This window comes from Furipterus horrens, unplaced genomic scaffold, assembly GCF_987537825.1.
Source record: "Furipterus horrens unplaced genomic scaffold, mFurHor1.1.pri manual_scaffold_1, whole genome shotgun sequence".
NCBI classification, from domain to species: Eukaryota; Metazoa; Chordata; class Mammalia; order Chiroptera; family Furipteridae; genus Furipterus; species Furipterus horrens.
Genome location: NW_028327171.1, coordinates 7,730,665 through 7,746,735, shown reverse-complemented (window position 1 = coordinate 7,746,735; position 16,071 = coordinate 7,730,665).

Here is a 16,071-nt window from a genome sequence, read left to right as displayed (position 1 = left end):
CAGCAGAGAGATGATCTAGTCTTGATAGAAGAAGCTCCCAGCACCAAAGTTTTTATCTCTTTTTAAGTGTCTATAATTCTTCTTTTCATGTGTTAACTTTACAATTTGAAATCATTTCAAATGGTAGAAAAGTTATGAAATAGGACAAAGAAGGCAGGTGGACCCTTCACCTGGATTCCCCATTTATGTACATTGTCAGCTCATTTGCCCTGATCATTCTGTTTCCGTTCTCACGTGCCCACCCTGCCGTTCATCCATCCACTTGTCCCTCCACCTGTCCATCCGTCCAACCGTCCACCCACCTACCTGTCCGTCTGTCTGATTAAGCAGCTTGCAGGGTGCCCTGTGACCCCAAATACTTGGGTGTTTCCTAAAATCAAGGGCTTTCTCCTATAGAGCCAGAGTGTACCCATCAAAATCAAGAACGCTGATTTTGTACTGCCATCTAATCCACAAATCCATTTAAAATTTTATTGTCTCAAAAATGTCCCTTATAGAGAAAAGCAACAGCCAGCAATAGTAATAATGGACCTCCTTTCCTCCCCTCTGGCCCAGGACCCGCTGTGAAATGGTCGTGGCTCTTCAGTCTCCCGTCCTCTGCTCGTCCGTCTTATCTTTATGACCTTGCCTTTTCGGGGAAGTACAGCCACTTACGTTGCAGACTGTCCTTAATTTAAGTTTGTCTTAATTCTCCCCAGGACTTGATTTAGGTGATGCATTTTTAGGAGAAATACCACAGGTGTGGTCATGTATAAAAATATAGCTCTCTTTTCTCCCCTTTACATTTTTTTATTTACGGGTGTACCTTGTTTTATTGTGCTTAACAGGTATTTTTTTTTTTTTTTTTTTAACAAATCGAAGGCTAGAGCCTTCACCAGCCCAAAGAATTCCATTGGCTTTATGGCGATCCTTGCTTCACTGTGGGGGACTGGACCCGAACCCACATTGTCTCCGAGGTCTGTCTGTATTTATATCAGTCTGAGTTCTCCATTGTGATCATTTATCTTGATGTTCAAATTGACCTTGATCTGGCCCGTTTGCCTTCACGCTGGCTCTTTGCTGCATCCCCATCATTTCTTGCTTTCTGATGCAAGGAGAGCTCCAGGCTCCTCTTGCTCTTCCCCGACCCCAGCTTCAGAAGCAGCCATCTCTCCAAGATAACTGGTTTCTTTTCGTGGAGAATGGTTCTTAGAAACCAAGATCTGGGTGTTAGATGAGCTCATTGTTCCTGGGGGGTCACTGCTCTGGGCCCTCGCAGCAGACAGACCTAGGAGGTGTGTGTAACTTGCATGTATGTATATGTACACATCTCTACCTTTTATTAAGGACATGGTTTCACACAGATGCCTTCAATTACAGTCTAACTCCCCAGGGTTATTCCAGTTAATCCATATTGTTTCTTCCTCTGATGGAAGGTTGGTCCCCGTGACCCTCCACGTGTGTGCATCAGTGACCCACCTCTTGTGTACAAGGAATCTGCCTGCCACCACGCGGGTGGCCTATGCCTATGTCCGCTCACATGGACTGAGGCAGCCTTGTGCTCCAGCAGTGCACCAGTTAAGTTCCCTGGCTTGGCAAATGACAGGTTTTTTGTGTGTTTTTTTTTTAAGCCTTTTGTACCAGGAATCAAGACTATGAACTTTCTCTCACAAAAACTCTGCCATTTGGCTTACCTTTCCCTTTTTCCCATTAGGTACTTCCGTCATTTTCCTTGAGATAGTCATAGTTGAACAACGTTACAATTTTTCTTCACTTCCCAGAAAACTTAGGCATTATTTCCCCCTGACCCCTCTTCCATGCTTTTTTGTATAAGATCGTGTTCTGGTTTGAAGACTGCATGAACTTTTCTCTTAGACCTTCCACTTTAGGCCGAAACTGCCCCTTAGTACCTGGGAGGAGGTCAAAGGCAGTCTTCAGCTTTATATGCTGTGATGTTGCTCTGGGGCTGAAGGTCCTCGGAGCACCCTCAGCTAGTCGCTCCTGGGCCCGAGCTCAGGGCAGTGTCAGAGGCCTGGGGATGGCGGGTTCCAGGGGCGATGTTCCCCAGCTGAGCCAGCGAGGCTCAGGGCAGCGCCCCCACACACCGATACCTGCGTCCACAGATGGTCTGGCTCATGGCAGTCCCCCGGCAGGCTGGGGGCGACGCTGGAACCGGGAAATGCAGCACCGAATGTGCCCTTGTCATTGACCAGGATGTCCGGGTCGGGGACACCAGCAGAGGTCTCAGCCTCAGCCTTGGCTTCAGTCCTGTTGCTGTTCACATTCCACCAGCTGGACACAAAGAGCCTGCGTCTGCGTGACACTTCCTCTTTCTACCCATCCCCCCTCCGGCCAACTGAGAGGTGCGGCCCCTGGGCTCAGGCGCCTTGTGCCTGTCATGCGCGCCCTCACAGGCACACCCGAAGCCACGCTGTCCAAGAGCAGAGAGCTTGGACACCCGACCTGGGAATGGCGTGTTCCTTCTGGTGTCATGGGTGCATGACTCCATGTCCTACGAATCTTAGGCATTTTGGTGTCAAGTCCTGCAACCCTGTTGGCTGAGGGCAGCTGCTCGTCAGCCTCCCGGTGATCTCTCCATGACAATTGGCTCTTGCCATGATGACAGGCAGCACGTGCACCTGCGTATTTGAGGGCTTCCTTAGCAAACAATGGGCTGACCCCTTGGCCGCTCCACTCTCCGGCTGATGAGCTAAGGCTCGCCATCTTCCAAGTCATGGGACCCGATTCCAGCTCTCCAGGACCTTTGTTTGCTGCAGGCATTTCACTGTGCCAAGCATTAGCTACTTATTAAAAAAAGTGGGTGTGGTGGGTGTGGTGGGTGTGGTGGGTGGCATTACCAAGGCTGCCCCTTGGCTCTGCTGCAGAAAGGAAGCAGGCGTTTGCAGAAGCTGCCAATCAGAGGAGGGAGAACCCTTTCCTCCTCTCAGCGTACGTTCTGGTGGCCAGGGTCCGGAGAGCTTGAACTCAATTCTGGACGTCTTCCTGTCCACTCTTTGTCCCTTACTTCCTTCCCTGCACCCCAGCTTCCCGCCATCCTTCTCCCTCTCTTCCTGTGTCCCTCCTCCCTTATTAATTAACTGCCGTGAGAAGTCAGGGGTTCAGACACCACCACACAAGGCCCTGCACGGACCTTTGCAGGTGTCCCAACACTGTGATCAGGGGGACAGTGGCACTGATGGTGACAGAGTCAGGAGGGACACTGGCTGAGCGGTCTGTTCCACAGAATGATAGGGCTTTAGGCCCGTGGCAGAGAAAAAGGCACAGGGTCAGGAATGGCTGGATCTAGGTGTTCACACAGTCACCTTTCCTCAATGTTGGTTTCGCTATGGGCGGCCCTGTGACTTGGAAAATGGCCCTGACATCTCCTGGCCTACGTAGCCTCAGCTGAGGATCCCGGTAGAAAGAGAGCAGCTTTCCCTCTTCCAGACCTCCAATTAAATATAACTCATAGGTTCTTAGACACTTTCTTTAGGCTCAGAGTCATGGCATCTTACAATTGAAATGGACATCATATTTTGCTTTTGGAGATACTTTCAATAATGATGCATTTTATAACTCACGGCATCAGAATTGAGGCAATATGGTTGACTGCCTGGCTCTGCCCACTCCCAGAATGCTTTATGGGAAGGGAAAGTTCTGGTTGACCAGGCTGGGTGAGGCCAGTTGGTTCACCCATGAACATGGGGGAAGTAGTTTCCTAAAGGAAAATCAGATACTCTTACTGGAAAAGGGGGACAGGGGGTGGGTAGTGACAGCCACACGAGGACCCTCTGTGGAGGGCCCAAAGAAGAGCCGGAACAGCTGGCAGGTGGCCTGGAGCTGTGTGGAATGTCTGTGTTTTCCCAGGAACACAGAGGGCTCCCTCTTAGAACCCTGGGAGAAGGGCAGTGGGTGTTCTGGAAGGACCACCTGTCAGCCAGCAGTGCAGACGTTGCCCAGTAGCTTGGAAGATGCCCAGTAGCTTGGAAGACACAGCAGGTGGATCAGAGAGAGAATCTGGGGGCCACCCGCTAGATATATCAGAGTCAGGAGAAGAACCCTTGCTCCAGCGTTCATTGAGGCCCCAGAACCAATTTTGGAGTTAAGAAGAGCATCATCTCCAGTCACTGAGCTCCACCTGAAGAGGAGGCACGGAGCCAGGGTCCCTTCACAAAGCCAGGATCCCTGCACAGAGCCGGGGTCCCTACATGGAGCCGGGGTCCCTGCATGGAGCCATGGTCCTTTCATAGAGCTGGGGTCCCTGCACAGAGTTGGGATCCCTGCACAGTCAGGATCTCTGCACAGAGTCAGCGTCCCTGCACGGAGCTGGGGTCCCTTCACAGAGCCGGGGTCTCTGCACGGAGCCAGGGTCCGTGCACAGAGTTGGGGTCCCTGCACATTAGGATACCTGCATGGAGTTGGGGTCCCTGCATGGAGCCAGGGTCCCTGCACAGAGTTTGGATCCCTGCACAGAGTCAGTGTCCCTTCACAGAGCCTGGATCCCTGCCAAGGAAAGTGGGGCACCTGAATGTTCTTAAGCTATAGGGGACCTAAGAAAGCAGCCACATAACTGAAGGAGAAGAAGCCACCGCGTAACAGGAAAAAACTCATTCAGAGCAATTCCTTTGCTGGGGTGACCACCTCCAGCTGAGTGCAGGGGGTGGGGGGGACCATTCTGGAGCTGCCCTGGTAACTGCTGATGAAAGGGTCAACAAAGAGGAAGCTATCTGCCTGGCCAATGGGAAGTGCAACGATCTCTCTGGTAAATTCACTGAGAGAAGCGAGCTCCAGTTTGAAAGAATGTGCTGAGATGCTGGATTAGGATGAGGAAACACGCAACAGGGAGCAGCCTGCAGGACAGGAGACGCCTGCCTCTCGTCTCACGTGTGGGGCTGCGTGTGGTTAAAGACTGAATGGCGAACACAGAGCGTATGTAGCTCTTCGGTAAGACGCCCCAGGGTGGGAGTGGTGCTGCCCAGACAGTGTGGGTCCGGGGTGGAGGGGGACCCCCCTTTTTGTAACAACACCTGGATAGGAGGCCGACACTCAGAATGAAGCCCGGAGGTTTCAACAAGCCTCGGCCCCTCTGTGGCAACCAAAAGGAATTCTGCCTCCCTTCCTCCTTGCGCCACTGCCAGGACCCAGCTGTGCCACTGGAAAAACAGGACCCAGGTGAGGTGGCACCTGGCGGGACAGGGAGTGAGGCCGGTGGGGAGGTGGCCCTGGCTCCAGGAGAAAGCTGACGCGGGGGTGGCAGCTGCCTCCTCCGCTGGCTGTGGCCCTGGGACCTCCTTTGTCCCGCCATCTTTCCTGGGTGGCTACGGGGAGACAGGCGGCACACAGTGAAAGCCTGCTAAGGAATGAGGGCCAACCAGCCACCCTGGAGGAGGGTCCGCGCGCCCCTCTCTGCCTCTCCCAGCCCTCCCAGGAACACAGCTGCCTGAGGATGAAGAACTGGCCGTGTGAAGGCTGCCTGAGGGGCACAGGGACGGGCACAGAACCATGTGCTTCCCCGTTTGGCCTTCAGGGGAAAGGGAGAGGCGAAGGATGTGGGATGCTGTTGACATGCCCAGACACGAGGCTGAGCTGGTCTTTCCAGGGTGGATGGGAAGGGTCAACCGAGGAGCAAAGCCATTCATTCTGAAGGCAGGATCGGGAGAGGAGGGAGGGAGAGGACAGAGGATGTGTCCCAAGGAAGAAGCTCGTAAACACACCCTTCCTTCCACAGTAACGGCAGGAGGTGACTTTCTGGAGTTTCCCTTCATCCAGTGACCGGGTAGAGGTGTGTTGTGACAAGCCCACCTGGTCCATGTGATGAAGTGTTTCTCAGCTGGACGGGGCTGTTTCTGGAAGTCATTACCCATTGGCCAACCAGGGCCTGGTTGACACATGGTGAGATGGTGTGAATCAGTCTGCTGGCCACATGGGCTGTGAACTTTGTTCCGGGCCCACAACAAGAAAAGTACAAAAACTGAGACCAAGCTTTAGGGACATTAATAGCCATTGATAGAGCGAGCTGATGGTGATTGACTCTGACAATAATAATATGAATCTTTAGGGGTGAAGGCGTCAGACTCCAAAGAGAGAGGAGGAGATGGGAAAGAAATGGGACTGCTGAACATTGCCCCCAGAAGCAGGGTGACCCAGGCCTCTCCCGCCCTGCACAGCCGGAGCTCCCTCCCTGCCCCGGCTCCATCAGACAGTCAGGTTTGAATCACCCATGCCTAGACCCAAGGACTCCAAGTGTGGGGCTGGGGAAGGAGCTTAGTAGGAGGAATTAGGTTGATTCTACATACAAGGAGGAGGACCCCCCAAAAAGGAATTATCTTCCGGAGGGCAGGCCCCTTGTAGTACAGGCTTCTCTCATTTGGTGAGTGTTCTAGGAACCCATCTGTATCAGCATGCCAGCTGGCGTTGTTGTGAGAGGCTGCATTTGGCTTCAGTGAATTTTTTTGAAGATGCAATATGTTTGCCCATTTCATGACGGGTGATTTATGAGCATGACTGCTCATACCACGCTGAGTGCTCAGCAGTTTTTGACCGAACACGGCATGACCCCCATGCCCCACCCTCCCTATTCACCTGATCTTGCCCTAAGTGACGTTTTCTTGTTTCCCTGGGTGAAAAAAGTCCTCAGAGGGAAACATTTTGCCCATGTGGAAGAGGTGAGACAAAAAACGGCAGAAGCACTAAAAGGCGTCAAAATCAATGAGCCCTAAACCTGTTTTGAGCCGTGGGAACATCTCATTGGGTGAACTGCATCAACTGAAGAGGACTTTGAAGGTAACTGAAGTTGAACCACGTAAGAATAAGTACACATTTTTTTATAAATAAATTCCAGGCTTTTGGGGTCTCCCCTCATACGTGAAAGTAAGAACTGAGCCACTCCCACCCCTGCAGCCTCTCTCTTCTCCCAGCACCCAGCACCTCCAAATGGGAAAAAGTCTACAGCCCGACACTTAAAGGTTCCGCAACCCATCATCCTGCAGCGACACCCACCCACCAAGGAGCCCCACCCATGCACAAGGGACTTCCAAACATCCATTAGGAACTCCTGTCTGGGAAATAAATGGTGGGCCCGCTAGCCACCAAGAATGTCCCTCATAAGAAAGACAAAGACACCGTTCCCAGCCAACGCAACAAGCAGACAAAAAAAATCATAGAAAGCAGAGATGAAGTATGGATCAGGAGATAGCTTTTAAACATCTACACTTATCTCATTGAGAAGAGAAGATTTTAAATAAATGGAAACCAGAAAAGGAATGAGTGTGTGTGCGTGTGTGTGTGTGCACACACGTGTGTATGTATGTAAACATTTAGTGAACAGAAATTGAAATTTTTTAATATAATGAGAGAAATAAAACTCCTTAAAGAAGGCAAAAAGTTCAGAATTATTCCATGGGCCCCAACATCCCAATACTGGGAATTCCAGAAACAGAGAAGGAAGATAATGTCCCCAAACGAAAGGACACGCATCTCAGAGAAGGCCACCGCATGTGCCGTGATGGGGGGCAATGAAGAGGTGACCCCAAAGCTTCCAGGGCTGGGGGTGGGCTTCTGTATCTGAGGCCGCAGACTATGTACAGCTGAGGAGAAGCTAGGTGGCCAGAGAAGGACGCCCTCCACATTCTGAGAAAGGGATTTTTTAGAAACCTAGATAGAACTCCTTTGCATTTTCCCCTTCAGTTCTCAGCTTCCTGTCCAGAGTCCCATCGTTTTATCTCCCTGTGCTACCTCAGCCTACCTGGCCTTGAAGCAGGAGCTGTGCCTTTTAGTTGCCGAGTGGAACTGACCGTGGGACAGCGACTGTCCTACTGGATGAGATTGTCACTTCACATGCTCTCCTTTTCATTTCTAGAAGTTTCACTTCCTGGCTTCCAAATTGGCCTCCCCCCGCCCAGCAGGGTCTGTGTTCCATCCCTTGTTTTACATCTATAATCATTTCATTTTATTTCAACTCCTGTACCTGTTATTTATTTATTTACTTACTTTCCTGCCTTACTGCGCACACGAGGACTGGCCCCGTACGAGGCTGAGCAGCAGTGGTCATGGTGAACATTCCTGCCCTTGACTTTAAGGGAATGGTTTTAGGATTTCACCATAGAGTGTTATGTTTGAAGTAGTCTTCCCCTCATGCATGCATGTTGAAGCCATGATCTGATGTTCCTATTAGCGAGGGTTCTTAGGGGTCCCATATTTCTCCGTTTATTGGGTCTGTAGGTGGATTGTTGCCTTGTTTTATAGTTTTGGGTTGGGAGCCCATTTTCAGCAGGGGTCCACCTGGGGGAATCCTTCGCGTCTGGTCTGACCATGTGCCTTCATTGAGAGTTCATGTTGGGAAGATTTCCAGCTGAATTGCCAGCCTGCGGTCAGGCTAGTTTCGGGGCTGTGTGGTGCCGGACTGCGTAGGCTGGACACGTCAATCCCAGACCTGAAGAGGATGGACCCCTCACTGCCAATTTCTCAAGGGGGAGTTTTTCTACCCATGGCATAGGTCAAGGTAGATCTGCTTTTGGGTCTTCTCCTTCTGCTGGTAGGTGGATATATTCCCGCGGGGGGTCCTTCAGGAGGGTCCCATACAGTTATCTGCCTGCCGTGGAGCGAGGCCTTATCTCCTGGCCCTGGGACCCCACCCCGGCTCCCCTGGGAGAGACCATGCAGTCTCCCAGTCCCAAGCACTGTGTTCCCCAGGTTGGCCGTCGGTTCTCTTCTCCTTTGGCTCCTGGAGACATCAGTTCCGCTCCTCCTGGTATGTTTAGCTAGTCATTTAAAAGAATTCTCACAGTTATGTGACATTTCCAGCTGTGTGGTCGGAAAGTTTTCGTGGCAGTCCACGTAGGCCAGGGCTGGGTCTGACCGTATTGACCTAGTCCCAGTGGGGTATAAACAGTGAATTTTGATTCCTTTGTCAACAATGACATAATTATGCTGAGTGGCCGTGGGTGTGGGCGAGGTTGTTGGGAAAATCTCCGTGTTCCACAGTCAGAATTAACACCTAAAGTATTAATAGGAGAAGCAGGCAGACAGCAGTGCAAGCAGGTGCTGGGTGAACATGAGGGGCAAGGGCAGCGAGCTTGGAGCATAGCCCCCCCCCGCCCCCCCCCCCCATACCTCGGTGACAGTGGGCGGGCAACCAAGAGGTTGGGAAATGGCTATACTTTGCTTTCTTGAGTTTCTGACTTTTTACACGGTGTATTCTTACTGATTCGATTAAAAAACAGACACAGTCTAAGAGACAGGAAATGCTGCCTGCACTTGTCTGACTGCTAATGAGATGGCAAATGAGGGATGGGGGGGGGGGATGTGTGATGGCGGGAGACCCCTCTCTCAGACGAATCCCGAGTTCCAGGAATCGCTGGCCTCTGCCTTCACTTTTTAGGGCAGCTGCCCTTGAGTTTCAACATCAATTCGACCTCCTTCAGCAGGTGGCCGGGCTGGGTGCTGAGAATTTCATGGCTGGCTGTCCAACGTCACTGACCCCTGAGACCTACCCCATCGATTTAGAACTGCTTGATTGGCTTTGTGGCCTCCCCACACGATTTCTCTCTCCAGGCAGATAAATGTCGGAGGCCCATGGTGGCTTCCTGGGAAGGCAGCGTTACCAGGGAAGGTTCCTCTAGCCCCGAGTGGGAATAATTCATGCTTACTCGGCGCTGAGTAACTGGGTAGGGCTTCCCTTACGAGCTTGTTCCTCCTGCTCGCTGCCCTCCACCCAGACTTTCCAAGGAAGCGAAGGCCTCCGCCTCTGACCGCAGAAAGCTTGAATCTTGAGCTTTTTCTGAGGCCCTGGCCAGGTTGCCCCTAACTGCCCCCACATGTGGGCAAACATGGCTATTTCTTGTGGCCTTGGTGGGCAGGGAAAGGCGTTGGGCCCCACCTCTGCCAGCGCTGCCCGAGGCCTGGCCTGGTGGGTGTTGCTCAACCTGCTGAGGTGAATGGAACACACCTTCCATTGCCTTCCGTGGGACCGTCATCCTCTTGGGGGCTGTGGTAGGCAGATGTCAGTCTCAGGTCTGGCCTGTTGGCACCAGCCTCCCAGGACTGTCCCCAAGTGGTCACATGAGCACTGACTTCCCAGGCTGGGGACCTCTGAGCCTTCTCCCCTTCACGCTCCTTCACCCACCATCCATCCTAGAGGGATGGAGAAGGCAGTGGGCTTGGGGGCGATGCCCTTTATAAACAAGACGACAGGAAATGACCAGCACTGCTTGGCGGGAACGTGGCCCTGCGCTGTAAACATCAGTCAGAACACTGAGGAGATGATGAATGAATGAATGAATGAATGCTCTAGTCTGACTCCTTCATGCCACACAGCTGGGTTCCACGACTTTAGTACATCTATGGTAGCAACTGGCAAATCAAAACACAAGAAAAGAACAATCTGAAAAGTGGGAGCACGTGGGCTGGATTCCGAGGGTGAGACACCCCCGCCGCCCCCTCTACCTGTGAGCAGGCCCAGAAGAGTAGCACAAACAAGCAGCCGTTTGCTTGTGTTTCTTCCAGTTCCGGCAGTCATAGGACTTGCTCTGGTTGGGGAGCCAATTTAAAAAATATATAAATGGAGGTGAAATGTATGCAACATAAAACAAGCCATTTCAAGAGCACCGTCAGCAGCATTCGGTACATTTGCAGAGCTGCGTCAATACCTCTGTCTCATTCCATAGTATTTCCATCCTGCTGAAGTAAAACCCCACACCCATGAAGCAGTTCTCTCTCCCCTCCCAGCATCCAGGCAATCTCCAGTCTGCCTCATGGATTTGCCTGTTCTGGACATTTCATACAAATGAAATAATGCAATAGATCACCTCCTGTGTGTGTCCTCTGTCACCGAGCAGCGACTTAGAGGGTCATCCACGTGGCAGCGCGCATCAGTGCTTCCTCCCTTTTCAGTGCTAAATACTATTCCGCTGGGTGGACAGACCTCATGCTGTTTACCTGACATGCCGTGAGGGGCACTTGGGTTGTTACCACTTTTGGCTGTCGTGAACAGTGCTGCTGTGAGCGTAGTCTACGTGAGCTTGTTTGAGTCCCTGCTGGCAAGTCTTTGGGGTATAAACTACCGATAGTTTTTTATAGTTCACAAAACTCTGGACCCTATTTGTTTTCAGGCATCATGACTTGACCAAGCGCAGCAGGTCAGAAACTGCTTTGCTCCAAGTTCTATGTTTTAAACGTTAATCTCAACCAAAACACCCTCAGAGTAATAGCCAGGATAATGTCTGACCACATGTCTGGCACCGAGGCCCAGCTGAGCTGACACATACAGTTAACTGTCACCTTGTCCTTCCCTGATCGGTAGCCTGCGTGCTGTGGACCACATAGGGTCAGTAAATTACTCGATTCAGGCCCCCATTGGAGCCCCTTGTAGTTGGATGAGCATCATTGTCTGCACTTAGGGGTTGGGGTGCCAGGCCACGCTCCTGATCTGGAAAGGAAACGCCGGGATGGAAGGAGTTAACGCAGACAGCCACACAGCGCTGAGGTTGGCCAGTCACCTGAACGAATGCTTCTACTTATCTGGGCACATTTTTCCTTCATTTCTCAAAGCCAGCGGTGGCCTGTTGGGACCTGCCACAGGAAATCATCACCTGGGCTGACCTGAAGGCGGCCTTCCTGGGTCGGGAGGCCTCCACCTTGTAGGTGGCCTCCTTATTGCCTTCATAGCCGGCCTCTCCCTCCACGTTCAGCCCAGGGGAAGGGCTGCCTGGGTTCCTGCCGCCCCTGGATAGAAGCTTCCAGGTTTGCTGCAGCCAGGGGCCCATGTGCCCTGACCTTGTTCATTAACACCGAGCCAGGGCTTCTACTCCCATGTGATTAGGAGGAGGTGGGCGTCCCGCCTGTGTTCGCTGAAGAGCCCGGGTAGCCCTGTATTTGATGTGGCAACTTCACTTACACAGCATCTTCTTAGCAATGCTTGGTTGTTTGAAAAGCATACAGCTTGGGTTTTAGATCCTCTAGAATTTGAATTTTTCCCAAGTTTATTCCATAGCCACAGATATCGTGACTCTGTCAGCAAAAAGGTTGTGTTATCTGTGTAACAAAGACAGCACGCTTTGTCATTTGTAGAACTGGACATACAATGAGGGGAAAAGGATTCTCCTCAAAGTGGGAAGTCCCTTGCTTCTTGTCATCGGTCACACGGGGTAAGGACTTAGTGTGCCAACAGTGTCTCAGTCTGCAGGGGCCGTCAGCCCAGCAGGTGAGCCCTGGGCCGGGACATGATGGGAAACACTGGGGAGTAGAATCTGATCTCTGCCCTCCCCAAGTCACTGAGAGGCTACCAGACTGGGTGGGGAATGCCTACAAATTGCTAAGCCCCTGACAGAGGGCGGGGGGCGGGGGGCTGGGGAAGCCCACCGAGGGGCAGCAGGGATCCACTGGGCTGTGGTGGGGAGGAAGAGTGAGGGGAATATCAGCATTGCGTGAGCACTCAGCCCCCATGAGCCCTGGGTCAAGGGCGTCTGTTCCTTGTCCTGCAGGCACTTTGGCTTTTTCCTTCTTATGAGCGTGATTAACCCTGAGGTTAACTCAGGACACCAGCCAGGACCTCTAAGAGGCTCCAGGCCTCCAGCCCTCTCTTCCCTCAGCAACCAGCCGCTCTACAGCAACCAGACTCTCCCTCCCAGACCTGAAGCCTCCCCTGACCCTGCACTGGAACATTGGCTCCCATGAAGGCTCCTCCCTATAGCCTGTCTTTGGCTCTATTTGGGGTCACTCTCCTTGACCTTCATCCCAGCCCCTGAAGGTCAATGGCCCTGCTTGCACACATGTCCCTTTTCTCCTGGGCCATCTTTCCTGGCCCGCAGCCCTGCCTTCCTCCCCCCTCACTCAGTCACCAGCTTTCTCCAGCAAGCCTTCCCGCCCCACACCCAGGTGCGCCATCCTGCCCCACACCCAGGTGCGCCATCCTGCCCCACACCCAGGTGCGCATCCTGCCCCACACCCAGGTGCGCATCCCGCCCCACACCCAGGTGGAGGATGCGCTTCCTCACCTGACTGCACTTTCTCAGGTGCAGTGCAAGGAACCAGTGAGGTCTTTCCCAGACATCGCTCCCCCAAACACCCCAGAATTCCATAACAGATGGCGACTCCCATCAAGAGAAAGGCCTTGTTCTTCCTAGCAGGTGCCAGGGAGATGGGTGTTCATAAATGGTGGCGAGTTGGACGCAGCGAGGAGGAAGAAGTGCCCAGGCCAGAACAGGCACCGGGGCGGGAGCTGGGACAGGGGACTTGAATCCGCGCGGCTCGGGCCAGCCTTCTGGATAGTGAACGTCTATGTTCATAGAGAAGTGGGAAGGAAAGATGGCGTGTGTGTGTGTGGTGCTTTCTGAAATTCTAACCCTCCCGGACTCTAAACACAAATCAGATTGGTTTGGAATCTGCAGGGCCTCATGTCTACGCTGGAAGTGGGGGGTGGGCAGGAGCCAGGGCTCTTTTTCTTCCGTGTTACATCCCCGTCCCAGAGCAAAGCTTAGCCTGCTGAGCATTCTCAGTCGGCGACCTGAACCAGGACGGGTGCCAGGTGCACTGGGCAGAATTCGGAGAGGCTGCCCCCCATGTTTCTGGCCCCTGGTGCACACACACTGTCTCCCAGTTGTTCAAACACCAAGCTCCCCTTGGTGTTGCTGAAGGCGATTTTGCAGGTGGAGTTAAGATCCCAAGTCAGTGGGCCCTGAGCTGAGATGACCCAGGTGGGCCTGACTTAATCCTGTGAGCCCTCAGGTGTGGGTCTGACATCAGAGGAAGAGGAAGTCAGAGATTTGAAGTGGCAGAAGAGCCAACAGGAGGCAGGCGGTTCTCCGCTGCTGTCACTGAGCATGGAGGGGCCAGGGGGCACGGAATGTGGGGGACGGCGTGGAGCTGAGAGCGGCCCTCGGCCGGCAGCCAGCCAAGAAAAGGAGGCCTCGGTTCTACAGCTGCAGGGACTGGGTGAGCTTGGAGGTGGGTTCTTCTCCGGAGCCTCCAGGTAAGAAGCCGGCCATGCTGTGCAACTGTGTGAGTAAGCCGGTGTTCTACGCGTTTACGTTTGTGGTCATTTATTACCTGCCAACAGGTGTCTCTGATTTGGGGTCTTCCTGAGCATAGAGAGAGGAAAAGAGAGAGAGAGACACACACACATTGATTGGTGGCCTCCTGTACACACCCAGGCTGAGGATGGAACCGACAACCTAGGTGTGTGCCCTGACCCTTTGGTGTACAGGGTGATATGCGCCAATCAACTGAGCCACCTGGCCGGCACCTACCTGATTATTTTCAAAATTATTTCTACTTTCTCTGAAGAAGGTGTAGAAATGGCCAATAAGCCCACGAAAAGATGCTCAAGGTATTAGTCAGAAGGGAAACGCACGTCAAAACCACAAAGAGGTACCATCGCACACCTACCAGAGCAGCTAAAATGCCGGTGGGGAGGCCAGGAGCAGCTGGGGCACGTGTCCGCGGCTGGTGGGAATGGGATACCAGCTGGCAGCTCTGCAAAGGACTGAACATACAGCCAGCAGGTGACCCAGCAGGTTTGCCCTGAGGTGTGTGCCCAAGAGAAGTGAAAGTCTGTGTCCTCACAAAAACATACACAGATGTTCACAGTAGCACGATGCATGATGGGCGAGAGGTGGACCCCGCCCCCAAGTCCATGACCCGCGGGGGAGGGAATGTGGTGTATGCAGGCCGAGGAGTGTCGTTTGGCCAGAGGAAGGAGTTTGGGGACTGACAACATGGATAAACTTCGAAAACATTGTGCAAAGTGAAGGAAGCGACAAGAAAGACCATGTGTCCTGGCTGCTGTGGCTCAGTGGATTGAGCGTCGGCCTGCGAGCCAACTGTCGCTGGTTCGATTCCCAGTCAGGACACATGCCTCGGTTGCACGTCAGGTCCCCAGTTGGGGGCGCAAGTGAGAGGCAACCACACAGTGATGTTTCTCTCCCTCTCTTTCTCCTTTCCCCTCTCTCTAAAAATAAATAAATAAACAAAACAACAAACAAACAAATAAATGAATTATTAAAAAAAAAAAAGAAAGACCCTGTGTGACATGATTCCACTCATCTTAAATGTCCAGAATAGGGCAATCCGTAAGGAGAGGAAGTCGATTTATTGGTTGTCCAGGGCTGGGCGGACTTCTGGACTGACAGCTGAAAGGCAGGGGGCTTCCTTTGGAGGTGATAACATTTTTCTAAAATTGGTGATGGTTGCCTATACTAAATGTACTAAATGCCGTTGCAAATAGTAAAAGCCACCGAATTGTACACTTTAAAGGGGAGACCTGGATGGTATACAGTAGTCCCTCTCTATGTCGTGGTTCACTTATTGCAGCCTCATTGTATCGCGGGATTTTTAAAAATATTATATTTAATTATTTATCACGGAGTTTTCGCTATGTCGCAGGATTTTGCGGTACTGTACAATAAATACTAAAATAAATGTAAGGTTCCTACCTCGCGGATTTTCACCTATCAGGAGGCAGGGGTCTAGAACGTAATACCTGCAATACGCGAGGGATCACTGTACAAACTATATCTCAATAAAACCATTACAAAAAAAATTATGCTGCTTGATACCCAGCCCCCGAGCAGTTTGTGCATCTGCTCCCCATTGTAAGGCTGGCTACGTCTGCCGTAAACTATAGACATGTGCTCTCTGCCTAGTTAGGAAGTGCTCGAGGAGGCCCCCCCTGTCCCCACAGCAGATGTCCCCTCTGCGTGTCCTTGAGACACAGTACCCACCCCCTGTAGCTGACAATTGTGCAATTGGGCCGCTGGCAGGAAACAAGAGCGGGGTGAGCAGGGCATTCATGCTGCTGGGGTCTCGGAAGTGTTTCTGCTCCCCGCCTGCTGTTTTGCACGGAGTCAGCAGGGCTGAGAGTTCTAGTAATAGAGCTTGTTTTGTGTACGTCTGGCCCTGCTGCCCGGGTTCCAGTCACCTGCTGAGGGGAACAGGGTGCAGGCTTCCACTTGGGTGCCACCTTGTGCTCTCGGGGGCCCAGGTGTGCCTGGAGCCTCCCCTGCTGAGACATACCCAGGAGCCAAAGGAAAAGGGCTGTGAAGACAAGGAAGGTGGCCCTGGGCAGACCTGTCTCCCTGCCATTAGGTAAAAAGTCAG